Source organism: Molothrus ater, chromosome 3 (genome assembly GCF_012460135.2).
Source record: "Molothrus ater isolate BHLD 08-10-18 breed brown headed cowbird chromosome 3, BPBGC_Mater_1.1, whole genome shotgun sequence".
Lineage (NCBI taxonomy): Eukaryota > Metazoa > Chordata > Aves > Passeriformes > Icteridae > Molothrus > Molothrus ater.
Window position 1 is genome coordinate 34,553,310 of NC_050480.2, and position 16,469 is coordinate 34,569,778.

Genomic DNA, 16,469 nt, shown 5'->3' on the forward strand with positions numbered 1-16,469 from the left:
TTCTTATATGAGGTATTGTTTTAAACAGTTAAATAGCTTTGTTAGAATTTTTTTTCCAATCACACTGCTACAAAGAAAGGTTAATAAGGCACAAGTCAAAAAACTTGTATTTTACTGCTCGCTCTGTAATATAAAATGCTGAATTCAATCTGTGTGAATCAAATCTCTGTTCTTGAGATTTGTCACCTCCACCTTTTTAGGCATGGGTTTGGCACAGTTATGGAGAATGAAGCTCAAAAGTAAAATGTCTTTATTCTTATCAAATATATATTTACTGTCTTTGTCATAGAAATATGGAATCACCAACAACTGGTGACCAGAATACAAAATTTGAAAAGCCACTGCTGCATTTTCCATTCCACAGATATCTTTTGATGTATCTTAAAATTAGTACAGTGAATTTCTTCAACAAAAATAAAACTAAGTTTCTTGTTTCCTGAAATGATGAGCAAATGATAAAATGGTGCAGTTTCTGGAAGATTTTATCCAGGTAAAAGAGCCTGATAAAAAGCTGATGATGGAGAGGTTGTGTCTGTAACCACTGGGAATCAGAACTCACCCGGCAAGAGTCAGGCTTTGGTCAGGTATTTCAGGTGGCTTTGCAGAGAGCTCTTCAAAGGTACACAGCATTTAAACAGCTGAACAGGCTGTGCTGGTTAAAAGGGGAGAGGGGCAGAAGGCCAGTATAGTGCAGAAGGCCTGAGGTAATGGTTGTGTCGCCCACGTGAACAGTTCTTCAACTGGCTGTGCACAGAATGTGTCCCACTACCTTTGCTTGGCCAATTGGGATCAGGGCTGCTGCTCCCATTAACCCTTCCTGGGAGCTGACTGTGGACTTAATGCTTCTGTAATACTGGAAATATCACTTGAAGAGACAGTGGGAAAAAAATGCAGCAAATATCATCTTCTTCCACTGTAGAAGATCTATAAATGAGAGTTTAAAACAAGCTTTTCTTCAAGACCTTCATCTTTCTCTATGAACAGAAGTGACTCATAAATAAATATTCTTATCTGCTTTGAATTGCTTAGTCAAGGTTCATCCTTTGAACTTCTTTGTTCATTCTTTGAACTTCTTACTCAAATTCAGGTAAATTAACTCTCAAGGCAAATCAAACTGAACACTTTGTAGACAACAAAATATTGTGTGAAAAACACATCATCAGTGAAAACAAAATATTTGCAGGGTGTGAGAGGAAGGGGGGAGTGAAATGGCCTTGACCCACATGAATATTGATTATTCCTTGTTTGTCTAAAAACTAAAAAATTAAGCACAAGTCATTTTTTGGAGATCTGGTCCTTAACCTGAAAGGAGATCTTACAATAACATTTGCTTTTAAGCAGTTAAAAGGAATCATATTCTGAAGACTGTGAATTAAAAAGAGGATATGGGTTTGGAAGGGTTTTTTTGTTCATTTGGGGTTTTTCTTTAATACATTCAGTATATAACTGTGTTCTGTTTCCAGTTGCCTACCTTGGGAGCTCTGAATTTTTCTGTTGGAAGATTTGAGGAGGGTCATCACATATTCAATACAAATATAATTTTAACATCATCTTCCCTTAGATTCCCCTGGTACAAAAAGAGTTTATTGTCTTTGAATAATTTGCTTGCACAATTTATGAGGCAAGAGAAAAGAAGGACCATGTTTGCATGGTGAAGATCTCCAAGGCAGAAATATCAAAGTCATATTCACCTCTTGATACATGAATAAAATCCAAGGTACTTCCACCTTTCATCAAAAGTCCTTCTATCACTTGTTTGCCAATCAGATTTACTTGTATTATTTAGGGATTTTATTTTAATATTTCAGTGTTTTCAGGAAAACACTGGATTTGTAAAGAATTGGAATAACTTAATCACATTTTTTTAATAAATTAATTTTCAAAAGTATTTTGCCTGGCCCTAGGTATTAGTAACACAACTTGATCAATTTCATGTTAATAAAAGCTGTATTTCAACTGATCATAAGCTACAGGCAGAATTTGTCTGTGAACTTTAACTCTATTTTGTCTTGTAAAAATTGAATGCTGAAATACTAATGACTTCTGGGAAACCTTTGTGCAGCAACTGGCAGTACTAAAGAGAAAAAAAAACATGTAACAAATGTTGACCTCAGGACTGTCTTTTGAATTGTGTTTTCATTAACTTTAGGTACCAGGAGATTATGGCACTGCTGAGAGGAAGAACCCTCTGTTACCATTACATCAAATCATGGTCAAAAAACTGTACAAAAGCAGACTTTTGTACAGAAGTCTCTTGTCTTTCTCTTGTTCACTTCTGTCTTTGTGAGCACTTTCTTTTTACTCCTTGTTTTTTTCCCTTGAGGTTAGAAGACAGCTTTTTTATTCCTTTGGTAAAATAAGGTTTTGGAGCTGCTCTTTCATCTAAAATATCATTATATCTGACATTTCAGCAACAAGTAGAAGGTTTGTGACTATTTGTAAATACAGAATCAAGGACTTAGGCATGAAATTTTTGCTCCAAATTGTGACTCAGTTTATTATTCACAACATTGTGTCTCAAATGTATGTGTCCCCCATTTGGGATATCATGCTTGTCTGTGAGTCATTAGGTGACTTTTGAAATTCTGAGTCTTGTTCAAAGCCCAGAAAAATAAATGAGGAAACTTTCTGTTTATTTCCAATCCATAAAGTGTGGAGAGAAAGCTGAAGCTTTGCTAAAGAGGTGAAACCCTCCCACTTTTGGGAGGGTGGCAAAACAGTGGCAAAACTCTCTCAAACTCCTGTGGATCTAGGATTTTCTTCAGACCTTAAACCCGTGCTTAGAGATGGTTGAATTTCATCAGCTATACCTTGTGATTGTACCCAGGTGTCACCTCTAGTATCTATTATTACTCACCTCTCCATTATCAAGATACCAGTGTTTTTGCATCAGAGAATGCAGCTTCATCAAAACCAAAATGTGTTAAAGACTTGGAATTTTTTCCTGAAAAGTGTTCTCTAGTTTTGAGAATGCTTTGGCTATCTTGATTTCAGATGACAAAACTGTTATTTCTTTTGAATTTAAGACTCAATTTGGTCTTTTCATAAATAACTTTACAATCTTAGTTTTAAAATTTAATCCTAATTTCCATTTTTATTCTTATTTTAAATATCATCTATATGACAATGCCTTACTGTTGTCAATAGCAAGCACACTGGTGCTTTCCAATTGCTTAGTTTATTTACTGTCCCTGGAAATATTAAGGTGTTGATAACCTCAGTGTGGAGGACAGAAATTCTGTTGGACAGAAATTCCATTTTCAGGCCAGTGCTAGTTTGTGCAAACAAGTTTTCAATGAGATCCAAGGAGAAGACTCAAATGTCACCGGACAGAGGGAAAACCAGACTACATTTGCATGTTTTGAGCTGCTGTTTTTGTCACACCTCAGTATATATCTATCATAGCTCAGTATAATCCGGTGAGTGCGTGATGAAGTGCCCTGAGAGCACAAAGCGACAACGAGCAGAGCCCCTCCCTGGCCTGCCCCTGGCCCACTGCCCCTTCTCCCAGCCCCCACCAGTCCATGCCCCGGTGCTGTCACACAGGGACAGTGTCCAGTCCCTGCCCTGCCCAGCCATGGGACCCTGTGTGCTGCAGTCCCCTCAGCACTGACATAAAACACAAGGCAGGATAAGCTGGGAGAAACTTCATGGGAGAGAGAATGGAAATAGATAAAAAATACATGTACCTGACTGCTCCCATTTGAAGGAGAGGAGGGAGCAAGAGAGAGAAATCATGAAGGCTGCACTAGCAGCCAGCCAGGTTTACTGAGGACAAATAAATGAGGACACTAGGACACTGATGAATTCACTCTACCAACACCATTCAGTCTATATAATTGTGACTTTGATAAGTAAATAATCAATACTGCAATGTAGATTTTTATGGACCGTGTCCAAAGATATATCACCCGGCAGAATATGATTTCCTGGCACTTCTTCTTAGATTTCAAGCAATTTTAATTAAAAAAACCACATTATTTTAATGTTCTTGTAAAACTTGAATATCCAAATAGTATACTGCCCATTTTATTTCAAAGTGATTCCAAAGTCATGCCTTCTGCCCGTGCATTTCAATACAACTTATGGCCCAATCTTTATGTGAAACACAGAGGGAATAATTGTCTTAGGAGAAAAAAATAGTTATCCTGTTTTTTAATTGGTGGGGAGAGAGTATAAGAGTTGCCTTATTATAGTTAAAAGTTACTGACTAACATGGCAGAAATGGCATGAATTAAGGGCATTGTGCATGAAGCTGAGAGAACACACCAATTCAGAAATTATGGAACCTATTCAAGGCTTTGTTTTTCAAAAAGGACAAAAAATTATGTTTGATTTTAGATACTCAGCATTTCTAGCACAATTATATGAAGCTCAGAGTTCATTTGTTCACCAAGTCAGAATAAAAATGTGACACAAAAGGGAACAATGCCTCTCAAACTCTGACAGCAGAGATTGTAGTTACTTTAAAGCCTAACTGTCATCTCACTGTTATTTGCTGCAAAATGTCAAAGACTCACCACACAGAAAACATGACATCAAACACCAGAGAGCAAAGTTTTCACATGGCCTCGGCAAGATGCACAGGGAAGAGAATCTGAAATATAAAATAAAAATGTCTGAATTACAGTAAACCTTGGGTAGCTTGCATCACATGCAAAATATTTGAAAGTGAGGAACACATTTTAAACAGCTACAACTAAAATTGTCTGCATCTTCCCACTTTAAACTTCCCAAAAATTTCATCTGTCACGCTGAAAGTCCATTTGTCCAAAGAGGACAAAAAAGTTACCATGCTAAGATGAATGCCTTAACATGTTGACTTTTAAGACTACTCTTAGGGGAAAATATATGCTCCCCTTCATTTAAAAAGCAAACAAATAAACAAAACCAAGGAAACACTGACCCAGTTTGTGCACATCCTTAGCAAACTGTGGTAAAAAGTTAAGGTTTAGCAGGAAGATAGAATTTAGGAAATGAGAGATGCTTTATGGATTCTTAGGGAAAATTCATTTCAGTTTAACAGGGTGATGAGCATTTTAAAAGTGGAGTTTATTAATATTTTTTGACAGCATTTTTGTAATAGTCCAAGGATGTAAACAGCATTTTGCAATGCACAAGGAAATTGAGCCTAGAATTTTGATTCAAGCTACAGCCTAAAAGGAGTTGCTTTTTATGTAATGCAGGCTTTTTAGGATGGAGGTTTTCAATTGCATTATTTCATGTTCCAGTTATTTTACCAGATACTACAGTACTGTATAACAATTTGTCTTCATTGATTGCGCCTTTTGATGCAGCTCAAATTTATAGTAAATTATCCTGAGGCAATGCAGAGAACAATTATACATGACCCTTAGAATCTCGATATGGAAAAGTAGAGTAAACTCTTTCTACTGACTTTGCCTGTCAATGGAGTATTGTTCTCTAACACATACTTGGAAGTGTTTTCGTCAGTTGTTTTTTTTTCTTTTTTATACTATTTATGAAGTAGTTTTAAAAACCTGAGCTCACTTCTAGCCCCCAAATTATTTGTCTGAAAGTCTCCCCAGTTTGATTCACCACTTTTGAAGGTGGTTTTCCTGGTTTGGAGTCCACCAGACAGCAGTCATACTTAAACCAAAATCACAGTCTTCAGTTTTGGAAGAAACACTATCCAGCACATTTTTACTCTTGGTATGAGATCTCAGCTTTAATGAGTTCAATTAAAAAGCACTCATTGATTTGGAGGGAATATGGGATTCACCTCTTCTGTGCAACTATCAGCTGAGTTAAGAAAATGTTCTGTTGTGATGACTGAACTTCTTTATCCAAAGTGCAGCTCTCTGCCTTCAGTACACCCAGAAAAAAAGGCACTGACCACTGCACTTTTACCATTGCATATTCACGTCATTACAGTACCTCTTATATTTTTAACAAAATAATTATTCCAAGAGATTAATTTTTAAAAACAAAGACTACAGAGTAAAGAGGATTTTATTATAAACTCTCTTATATATTACTAGATGTTTTCTTCATTTTTGCCCTGGCATTTGGCCATGCTGATTCCCCTGCCACAAAATATTGTCTCTGCCTATTTTCTGATCACAGGCATACCTGGGCCCCAGGATTGCAAATGTTGATGCAGGAAATTTGTTCCTGTAATTTTAGTGGAGCTTCTTGCATTGTGCAAGTACTCATGTGTGTATAATTTTTGTGGTTGTTGTTTCTTAGAGAACTGAGGTGTGTATCACTAAAGTTTTCAAGAGAAACTTCAATAATTAAACTTATTCATTTCTTGGTCCTTAAAAGTTAAATCTTTCTGCAGTAATTTTTATCAGCCTTTCTAGTATTGTTAATATTGTGGGATTTTTTTATTGCCTGAAAATTATTTTATTTAGTTATTTAGGTTGTTTGGGGTTTTTTTGAAATCTACTAAAATGTGGTGAAGGTCATGTAGTAAGTGACCTGTAGGTTTGTGACTGAGCTGCATGTCACATGGAGGAAAGGCGTGAGAAGGGCAAAGTAATAGTGAATTCAAGAAATCCCACAAGGAGAGGCAGAAAAAGTGATTGATGTAAGCTGTTGCTTCTTGAATTCTGAAATGGTCTATTTGTTACCCTGAAGCATTAAAATGAGGTAAAGGGATATTTGGAAAGTTCACTTAACTTATTTAAACTAAAAATAGCAGATAATGGTAGAAATTAACCATTTCCTTTCACAGACACACCAAGCAAGTGACTTCTTTACAGAAATAAATGTGCAGCTTTGAAGAGAAAATAAGAAATTGATGCTAATCTCCAATTCAGTAATGCCAGAGTTCAGATATGCTTAGAGTTACTAACCAACGGATTTTCTGAAATGAAGCAGTGGATGAGTTTCAGAGGTATTTATTTTCAAATTGAGTTGTCAGTTCACTGCCAATTCATAAAACCAACTCTGCTGTGATATCAACTCATCACAAAATAAGCTGACAGACTGTACCATATTTTTGTAGTGAATCATTTAAACTATGAATCATTAATACCTTTACACAGGTGCTGAAAATACTGAAAACCTGCTGTCATGCTAGACAAGCCTGCCACATGCTTTCCACAAGTGATGGGTTCTTCTTTGCAAAACAGATCAGTTTTTAATCCTATTAGGAAGAAAGAAAGATCAAGGAAGGAAAACAAAAAATAAAAGGGCTTTGTTCTTCATCCCTTCTTTTTCCCCTTTTTTCCCCTCCATTTTTAATGATATTATTTTGCCCATTCCAAATGGAAAGCTGAAAAAAAATATTTTTGTTTCTATGTTGCATTTGTTCCTGCTTTTGTTCCATAGACAGACAGATCCAATCCATGTTGTTCCAAATGGTGCAAGTCTTGACACAATTAATAAGTTACAGTTCTCATTCTGAATTACCCCTAGAATGTCATTCTGTTGACGTATGCATTTGTAGATGATTTGTTGTATACACCAAAATAATCCAAGGAATGTGGGTGTTAGTACAAAAAGCAGCAGCAAATTATAGGCTAGCCTTGTGCCTTCAGCAAAACATGCAGCAAGCCTATCATGGGGCAGTCTGCAGAGTGCTTTATTCCCTGCCTTAAATAAGACTAGAGAAACAGATTGCAAATGAAAATTAAAATACCCACCTGTACTGTTCTGAAAAAGTTGAGGGCTGGGCCTGGTTAGCATGCAGTGCATTAAATTGCTGGTGATGTTCTGGGAATGAGGGATTCCATGTCAACATATCTGTAAAACGAGTTAATGAGCCAGGGGTCAGGATGTAGCCATTTCACACACGATTAGGCAGGCTGTCCTTGTAAAGGAGCGCTCACCCCATCCCTGGGGACTGTTCTGCCTGCCCGTTTCCATGGAGGTGTGTAGGTCAAAAGAGGAAATGCTTTAGGCCCCTCTTATACCATGGTCAAACTCTGTGATAAGACTGGCAGCCTTCACCCTTAGGCACTTAGCTCTCAGGTGCTTTGGCATCTGGCAAAACACTCCTACAGTCCCCATGCATTGCTGAAGAGTTATTTGCTACAGCAGGTCCCTCAGTAAAGCTGGAACAGAGAGAGACAATGGCAAAGGTGAAGAATCACACCACTCCCCTCAAGAATGACCCTACTGGGGATTCACAGCCCCAAATCTTGGTTGGATCCAGGGCCCTATGCCAAAATACAAAGTAAGCTGTGGGATTCCCCTCTCTCCTTCTGCACAGCTGTCACCGTGATATTTTCTGAAAAATCCCTTCGCTAGGAATTCTTCTCTTGGGAAGTTGAGAAGCCTCAGAGAAAAATGTAAAAAGTAATTTAAAATAATCATAATAAAAAATAATAAAAAATAATTTTAAAAAATTAGCTTCTCCTGTGTTTGGCTGCTTTGGAATGTGGTCTGGACATTGATTATCAACAGGTGCATGTTTGATTGGTTTCAGGTGAATTATTTTTACTTAATGACCAATCAACATCAGTTGTGTCAGACTCTGAGGAGTCAGTCACGAGTTATTATTCATTCTTGTTAAGCCTTCTGTCTATATCCTTCTTTTTCTTTAGTATAGTTTTATTGTAGCATCATATCATAATCATATCATATCATATATAAATCAGCCTTCTGAGAACATGGAGTCAGATTCTCATCTCTCACCTGGTCTTGGGGACCTCACAAACACCACACACATCTTGTCAGCACAGCACTCATGGAGCTCTGCAGGACATGCAGGGTCATTTCCAGCTCTCTCATCACAATGTGTGGGATACTTAACACTGCCTCAGGGTATGAGGAGTAAGTAGGGCATGCTTCCAGCCCCTCATGTTAAAGCTGTTCCAGTTTACTTGATGTAGTTAATTATTCATTCAGACAGCAGAAAGGAAGTGAAAAGAAAGACAGGGTGGGAACACCTCTCTTAGCATGGAAGCTGAGTAATATTGACCAATATTAACACTATTGACCAGAATGACAGGGAGATCTGAGGCTCAGACCCTGTCAATTGATATTTTTCATCTCAAATGAATATGACAAGAGGTGGAACTGGACCTTTAATGTTTGAGAGAATGGTGTTCTGTGACTGGTGCTGATAGGGAATCCACCACCAAATGTTTTGTGTTGACTCTCTCCAATAGATATCTTCCAAGAATGTGTCCTGCCTTGGACTGTAACAGGCAAAGGCAGGTAAATAACACACTAAACTGGTGATCCAAACAGAGTAGTCACATGGAGGAGCTATGGAGCCACTCTGCACTAGTAAGGATAAGAAACTTCCAAGAATTCCCAGAACTAGATGAACTTAGCAAAAAAAAAAAAGCCCAAGAGGTGCCTGAGGTGTTTTGAAGTTATACAGCAGCTGAGTTTCTGAGATCTGGATGTTGGACTTGAAAGTCTAAAGGCTTTAATGATCTTAAATGTTAATTAGCACATCTGTATATCTGAATAGAAATGCCCTCCTTATTCCCCAGGCTCTTTACAGATCTAATTCAGAATAATCATAGACTTGGAAAAGTGCCCTTTGTTCCCTACTGAAAGTAGTATGTCAACTCTGCTCAAATCCAGATTCTCCCAATGGAAATTGTGCATCAAGGACTCTCCTCTGATACAGTCTTCTTTGAGCTTCCAAAATACCATACTGATTGTTCATATGCTAGAGAGGTTTGGTCTTTGGATTTGCTGTTGTGTGTTCAGATTGCCCATTTAAAGTGGTCTGTTGGAATTAGGCAGAGTAATTTACCTAAGGGTTTTTTTTACACATAGGTTGACACCATAGCTTTAGTTAATTTGGATAATTTTCTTTGAATTTAAAGCTAATTTAAATTAAAACTCTTTAAAGCTCTGAGCAAAGACATTTTAATTTAAAATATGTATTACAGAATACAGATTAGCTTTCCCTTAGAGTTCTTGTATACAAAAACTAGAAGAAAATTTTATTATTGGGCGGTAAGTGGGTCCATCTCTCTTTATACTGGTTGGACAACAAAGAGATCAATAGTGGACCATCATTTCAAAAGGGAAATGCTTTACTTTTTCATAGGTAATTTTCCTCTTTTTACTTAGTGCTAGATGGTCATCTAGCAAAGGTAATTATTGTCTAGTTCTAATAATAAATGTGTACATAAATTATAGAATTTGATTTTATATGTACCCAGGGTTCCTCATGCATCAGACAACTGATAGACACATGTTATACAGTGAGAAGCTTGCAGTGAGGAGCACTTCACTAAAAGGAGAGGGATGAACAAAACCTGCTATAGATATATATCTCCAAATTATTTACATTACAGATAAAAACTTATATATAATATATATGATGACTCATTAAGGTGTTGTGTCAGATTGTTATTAGGAATATTAATTATTTTTGCAAACCATCATTTTATCACAAATTTTTATATTAGCCAGTTTGGAAAAAATCTTGTTTCAATGAGCCAGTAGGGATTCACTATTTTGATGGACAATCAAAATAGCAGAGGCATTTTGATTACTGCAGTGTGAAAGTCCTCTGATCTGATCATGACTGCACTGATCTGCAAGAGTTTTTCCACCTAATAAGACATTTTCCCTACTGTCAACAGCCTATGACCAAAGCAGAGGAAGAATGAGGACTTTTCATTATAGCAGAAAAGAAATTAGGTGATTTACTCAATGTCACAAACACAGCTAATTGGCAGGGAAAGGAACTAAATCCAAAGCTAAATCTCCTAAACTGATGGCAGAGATCATGGCCAACAACCTGATCTTGGAAATGGTTTGTGTTTGAAAATGGCTTATATACTAATCATTACCGTTGTAAAGATCAGTTAAATAGGTTTCTGTGTGTAATTAGTGTTACACTTGCCAAGAACATCTTCTACTATCACTGATAACATTTTGAAGGTCTTCGTTTAAATTCCAGCCACATGTTTTAACTTGGTAATGAATTCCACAGTGAAGAAATATTGATTTAGGATTGCTTTAATTTGCATTGTTACCCTCTTTAACTTGTGTAATATGAGCTTTCTCATCCAGATATGTTTAGATATTTGCTTGGCTTTTTAATGCCTCCTTATGCTACATAATCTGAATCCTGATATAATACTAAACATCATTCCTGAAAGTCTCTGGAACTGTTCCCTAGTAGCAATTAGAAGCTTTCTTCAGCAGTAAAAAGCGAGCAATTTTCCCCAAAGACAGGCACATCTGTGTTCAAAACATGTATTTTTATATTATACCTAGCCCTCTCCTAGCAATGTAAGCAGTCAAAGTGACCTCATTATCTAGCAGATTTGACTTGATATCAGTGTAAACTGATCAAAGAGAATTGGGAAGGACATAATTGGGAGGCAGGAGGGAGATTTGCCCTTTGCAGGAGAGAGCAGCAGAACTGTTTGGAGCCTCTGCTTAAGAGCAGATAGTGAGCCTGGTTGGATCATGGGTTAGAATTAGAAGGAAGACAACATGAGACATTGTTGGAGGTTTCTCCTAAAGACACCCTGATCAGGAAGAAATAGATGAGGCCATTTACAGACAACTGAAGGCTTCATGTTCTTGGGCCTTCATTTTCTTTGGGAACTTTTGCCACCTCACTAACTGCCACGAGGTTTCTGAGCACATTGGTAACAGCATCTTAACAGAGGTGATCAAGAAGTCAGTGAGGGCAGGTGCTCTGCTGGACCTAATGCCTATAAACAAGGAAAAGGATCCTCAGGATCCTGAGGGAAAAGTACAAGGCAAATAGGGAAACAACACTAACAGGAAAAGCAGACTTAGCACACTCAGGGACCTGCTTGGAAGACTCCTGTGGAAGACAGTCCTGGAAGAGAAGGGGTTCAGGTGAGATGATTGTTTACCAAGGATCCCCTCCTCTAAGCTCAAGGATGGTCCATTCTGATAAGCAAAAGTCAAAGGCCTGAATGAATGAGGAAGGAGTTCCTGGCTAAACTGCCACATGAAAGAAAGCACACAAACCTGCAGGATCAGGTCATCTAAGAAGAATATGTAGGCATTATCTGACTGTGCAGGGATAGGTTCTAGAGAACTAGTAAGATCTACCATCAGGAATTCCAGGTCCTTGAAACCAGTGGAAAAGTTTGGAGCAAGAAAGACTTAGTTTTGGTAGAGGAAGATCATATTAGAGAACACTTTAACAAATTGGACAGACCATGGAACCTGGGGTAATACATACAGAGTTGGTGGATGTCAAGGCAAGGCTACTCATGGGTATCTTTGCAAGATCCTAGCAGTCAGGAGATGTTTTCTAGGACTGGAAGGAAGCAAATATCACTAGTATCTTCAAAACGAGAAAGAAGGAGGAACCAGGGAATTACAGGCCAGCCAGCCTCATCCAGGTCTATGGAAAGTGAAAGAAAAAACTTTCAGAGAAATATTTACACACATATTCAGGACAAGAATGGTTGGGCATGATTAGAATGGATTTACAAAGGGCAAATCATGCCTGACCAACCTGACAGTCTGCTATGATGACATGACTGAGGAAGAGGGGATGGGTGAGTCTAGTAGCAGTCACCTTTGCATCTTCACCTGTTTTATATGAATACCAAAGAGCTGCATTTACATCACTGTAGGTATGGTCAATATAGGGTCAGCATTAATTTTTGTAACCCAAACCTAGTACAGTGGGAAAACTCTTTGATGACTGCCATTGAAATCCAATTACCTCAGGTCTGAGATGCCTTATCCCTCATATTTATCCTTCAGATAGCAAGTTCACTTGTATTACACCAGACTAGTAAGAAGGTAGAAGAAAACTGAGAAAGTGTAAACCGAGAAACCAGGTACTAGTGCTGGGTTTAAGAAACACTCTATATCTCATTTGTAAGATACCATATGAAGATGCCATTTTCTGCCTGAGGCTTAAGTGGGGGACCAGTCAGAAATGAAGGAATCCACTGAGAAAAGAAAGAGAAAATGTGTGCTTTATTGAAAAGGCCACCTGGAAAAATTCTCGACCTCTTGGAAGTGTCTGACTTAATTTCAGATGAAATTGAGGATATAGAGGAGAAGAAATGTGTGCTGACATTTATTATCTTGAACGGACTTCCGCAGTTCCTATCCTGGCTCCATTAGACTGGAGCGTTTTTGGAATTCACACAAAAGTGATCTCTGTTGGCTTGAAGCATCAGTAGTTTCTGAGCAATGAGTTACAAACCCAGAAAGCTGGAGGGAACATTTAACATGAGAAGAAATTTCTAGTTGTGGAAAGAAGGAATATCTTCCTTAGACCAATAGTAGTCTACATTGGAGGGAGCCTATAGAGTCTGTGCCCTTGAAGTTTTCTAAAAAAAATGAAAAGAACACTTCTGTGTGAACAGACCAAAGCAAGTTGCAGAATTTGTACACTGTACAAAGGGTGTCTCTAGCACAATCAATGTGATGAATTCCTCCATTTATAATGAAAAAACAATTGGTTGATTTAGTTCATGAAAGCACATTTTGCTTGAGCTCGTACTCCAGAAGATTCTTATTCTGAGAAATGAAGAATTGCATTGTAATCTAGCCATCCTTTACTTTCGCACTGTTGGGAAGTCCTGTGGAATTCAATCAAAATCTGTTTCTTGTCTGTGGTTTGATTAAGTACGTTGATCTCCATCTCTTACCTGAGAAGTTTTTAAAAGATCTTTGATTTAAAAGATCTGCATTGTTCATGTATTTTCTGTGTTTTGATGCCAGCGCTCTCCCACATTCTGGTGCATTTTTACTTCCATTGCTTTACATTCAGTTTCTGGGTTTTACTTTTTCTTCCCCTTGCCTCCTGTAAAGCATCATTTCAGGCAGGAATATTTGTTACTTCAGTACCTTTAGCAGAGATAATAGATAGATCACAGTAATGTATTTGTGTCTTGAGGACTGCATCAGCACAATGGTACATGGAAATTTGGTCTTTAAGATGTGGACATATGATCTGCCCCTATGGGTACACACCAGGACTGACAACCCTGGATCTCATTGAAGGTTCAACTGTTTTTTCATTTTTTTTTTCTCATGAAAACACTGTAGTTAGATGGTTTGTCAGAGTTTTTACTTCTATTCCTGACCACTTTTTAAAAATATCTAGTTTCACAAACATGTTACATTTTTCAGACCTAAATAAAAAAATCCAGTGTAATATGGGTCTGCAGTCATTTTATTCTGACCAGTTTTGATCATTTTTTCAGTGTCATTACTAAGAAGCTTTGGAAAACATGCAAAAAGACAGAAATGAGATAACAGCTTTCATTTTTAATGTATCTTTTCCTTTGTTTTTTGCTTTCATTGGAAAACTGTTTTAAATGCTAAAAGGTAGTCACACTGCAGTTTCATTAGTTATTTGAGGTAAAATGAAACACTAAACAGATTAAACTTTTAAATTAGTTTTTGTCCCTTCTGCAATTTCTCCTGGATTACCTGCTACCTATTTTATGAATAATGATAACTGAATAATGACAGCAGTTTCCTCACACTCAAAAGTGTCCCTCGTCGTTGAGGCTGTTGGTGGTACGAGACTTCTGTTGGGATGCTCCCTATCCAGGAATGCATGGAGCATGCTCTGATGGTGATAGAACAACCCTGCTGTAAGACAGGCTTTGCCTCAGCATTTGAGTGCGCTTACAGGACACCTGGCAGTGAATCTGCCCCATCTGCCTTGCCTACACCTGCTCTGCACAGAGGGGTCTCTGTCTTTGAAGAGCACCTTGAGATATTAGAAGTCCAATAAAAGTAATAATTTATGATGAACACTTTCCCCCACTTTCCTGAGACTTAGAAAACAGTGCACCAGTACAGAGTGTGTACTTCTTCAATACCTGCAAATAGCTTCTGTCCTGACAATTGGCAAGTGTGGCTCAGTAAGAATCTTATCTGGGAACTCGTTTACAAAACTCATGAAGTGAAAAATTCAGACACAGAGCCTAAAAAGCAGTAGATGTGCCTCGTTGTGCCACCAGGTGAGGAAGAACAGCAGTCAAGTGCTGGCTCCCAGGTGCCCTAGCCTCACACTCCCTTGCAGCAGCAGAAGAAAAAGAAGACAGTTTCACAGATCCCAGAGTTACTCTTCATTAAGGTCAAAGGAGTTTATCTTTCTGTCTCCAGACAAGTCTGCTGCAAGAAATTTTATTTACTCCTACTTCACAGACCTGGTGAGAATTGAGACTGTGTCAATTAGTCTATTGAACTGGATCCTTCAGCACTTTATTGTGACTTTGCTGAAATGACCCTTCTCAGCAAGGGCTGCAGAGCTGAGCCCTCTTATTGATGGAAAAACTTATTTTTCATGGGCACTTAAAAATGTGCTTAAAAGTTGTCTGAGAATGATTTATAGCACTGACTGGACCAAGTACATTTCAATACTAATGCATAAATCTTCTAACAAATAAGCTATCTGCAGAGTTATAGGCAGAAAGGGGTGTTCTGAAATGAAAAAATGTTTGGAACAATGCCAATAGTTAAATCTTGCTGATACTTTGATTTCATGTGAAGAAATGTTATGGTTTTTATTTTCCTTGACTTTGAAAGTGCTCATATATGTTTTAAAAAGACTAATGACAAAACTTGCTTACAAGAGTCTGGGAATGAACATATACTCTGAATTAGGGCAATGGTGAAGGATCATTTTAGTATAATAACATGAAACAAAGCATATTATGATAAAGAAAACAATGTTATACTTGCAATCACTGACTCACTCTGTTCTGCTGTAAAACTTCTGCTTATTGCTGCACTTTCTTCTTTTCTCTGTCTGCTTTATTTGTCACTGCCATTTCAGAAAAAAAAAATCCTGCACACCCTCAGTGACTGGTAGTACTTTTAAAATATTTACCTATCATTTACTTCTTATGAATACTAAAATATATAGAGAGAAATTTTAAATTTATTCAAATATCCCACTCTTAGGATGCCACATATCTTTTGTTGATAGGTACAAAAAGTAGCCATAATTAATATAAACTTTTCTGACTCCTTTTCCATAATTTCATACTGAGCCAGGTGTATTATAATGCATATTTGTATACTGAACACTGACCCTTTATGTGCCCTCAGAGTGTGACTTGCAAGCCAGTCAGTTATGCAAATCTAGTTATCTTCACAGTTGGAGTTATACATCTGAAATTATTTGTTATCTTTCATAACTTTAGCCCAGATTTCTACCTTTTTATCCAGGTTATGTTTTTATTAAGCAATTAGTCTGGTAAGTAAAATAAATAAATACCCAAATAATTTTTTTAAAATCTATCAATTTATACTATGCAACATTTGTTAGGTAATCATCATATAGCTAATTTTAAAGATTAAATGGTTGGTAATGAATTCATCTGCAAACTTGAATTATAATCCTACATAATAGCAGTGTCTTAATAGGCACAGCAGCCAAAGAAAAAAGTGTGGAAATAATTGTCTGTCAACATGATTTATTTTTCTGTCCCTATCAAGAAACATGTAGCAGTGTCTCATTAAATGACTAAACAGGGGACCATGAGCTTCTTTATATATTCATCATTATCACCTAGGCTCATCTGATTATCACCTTCAGTCATCTGATCTCA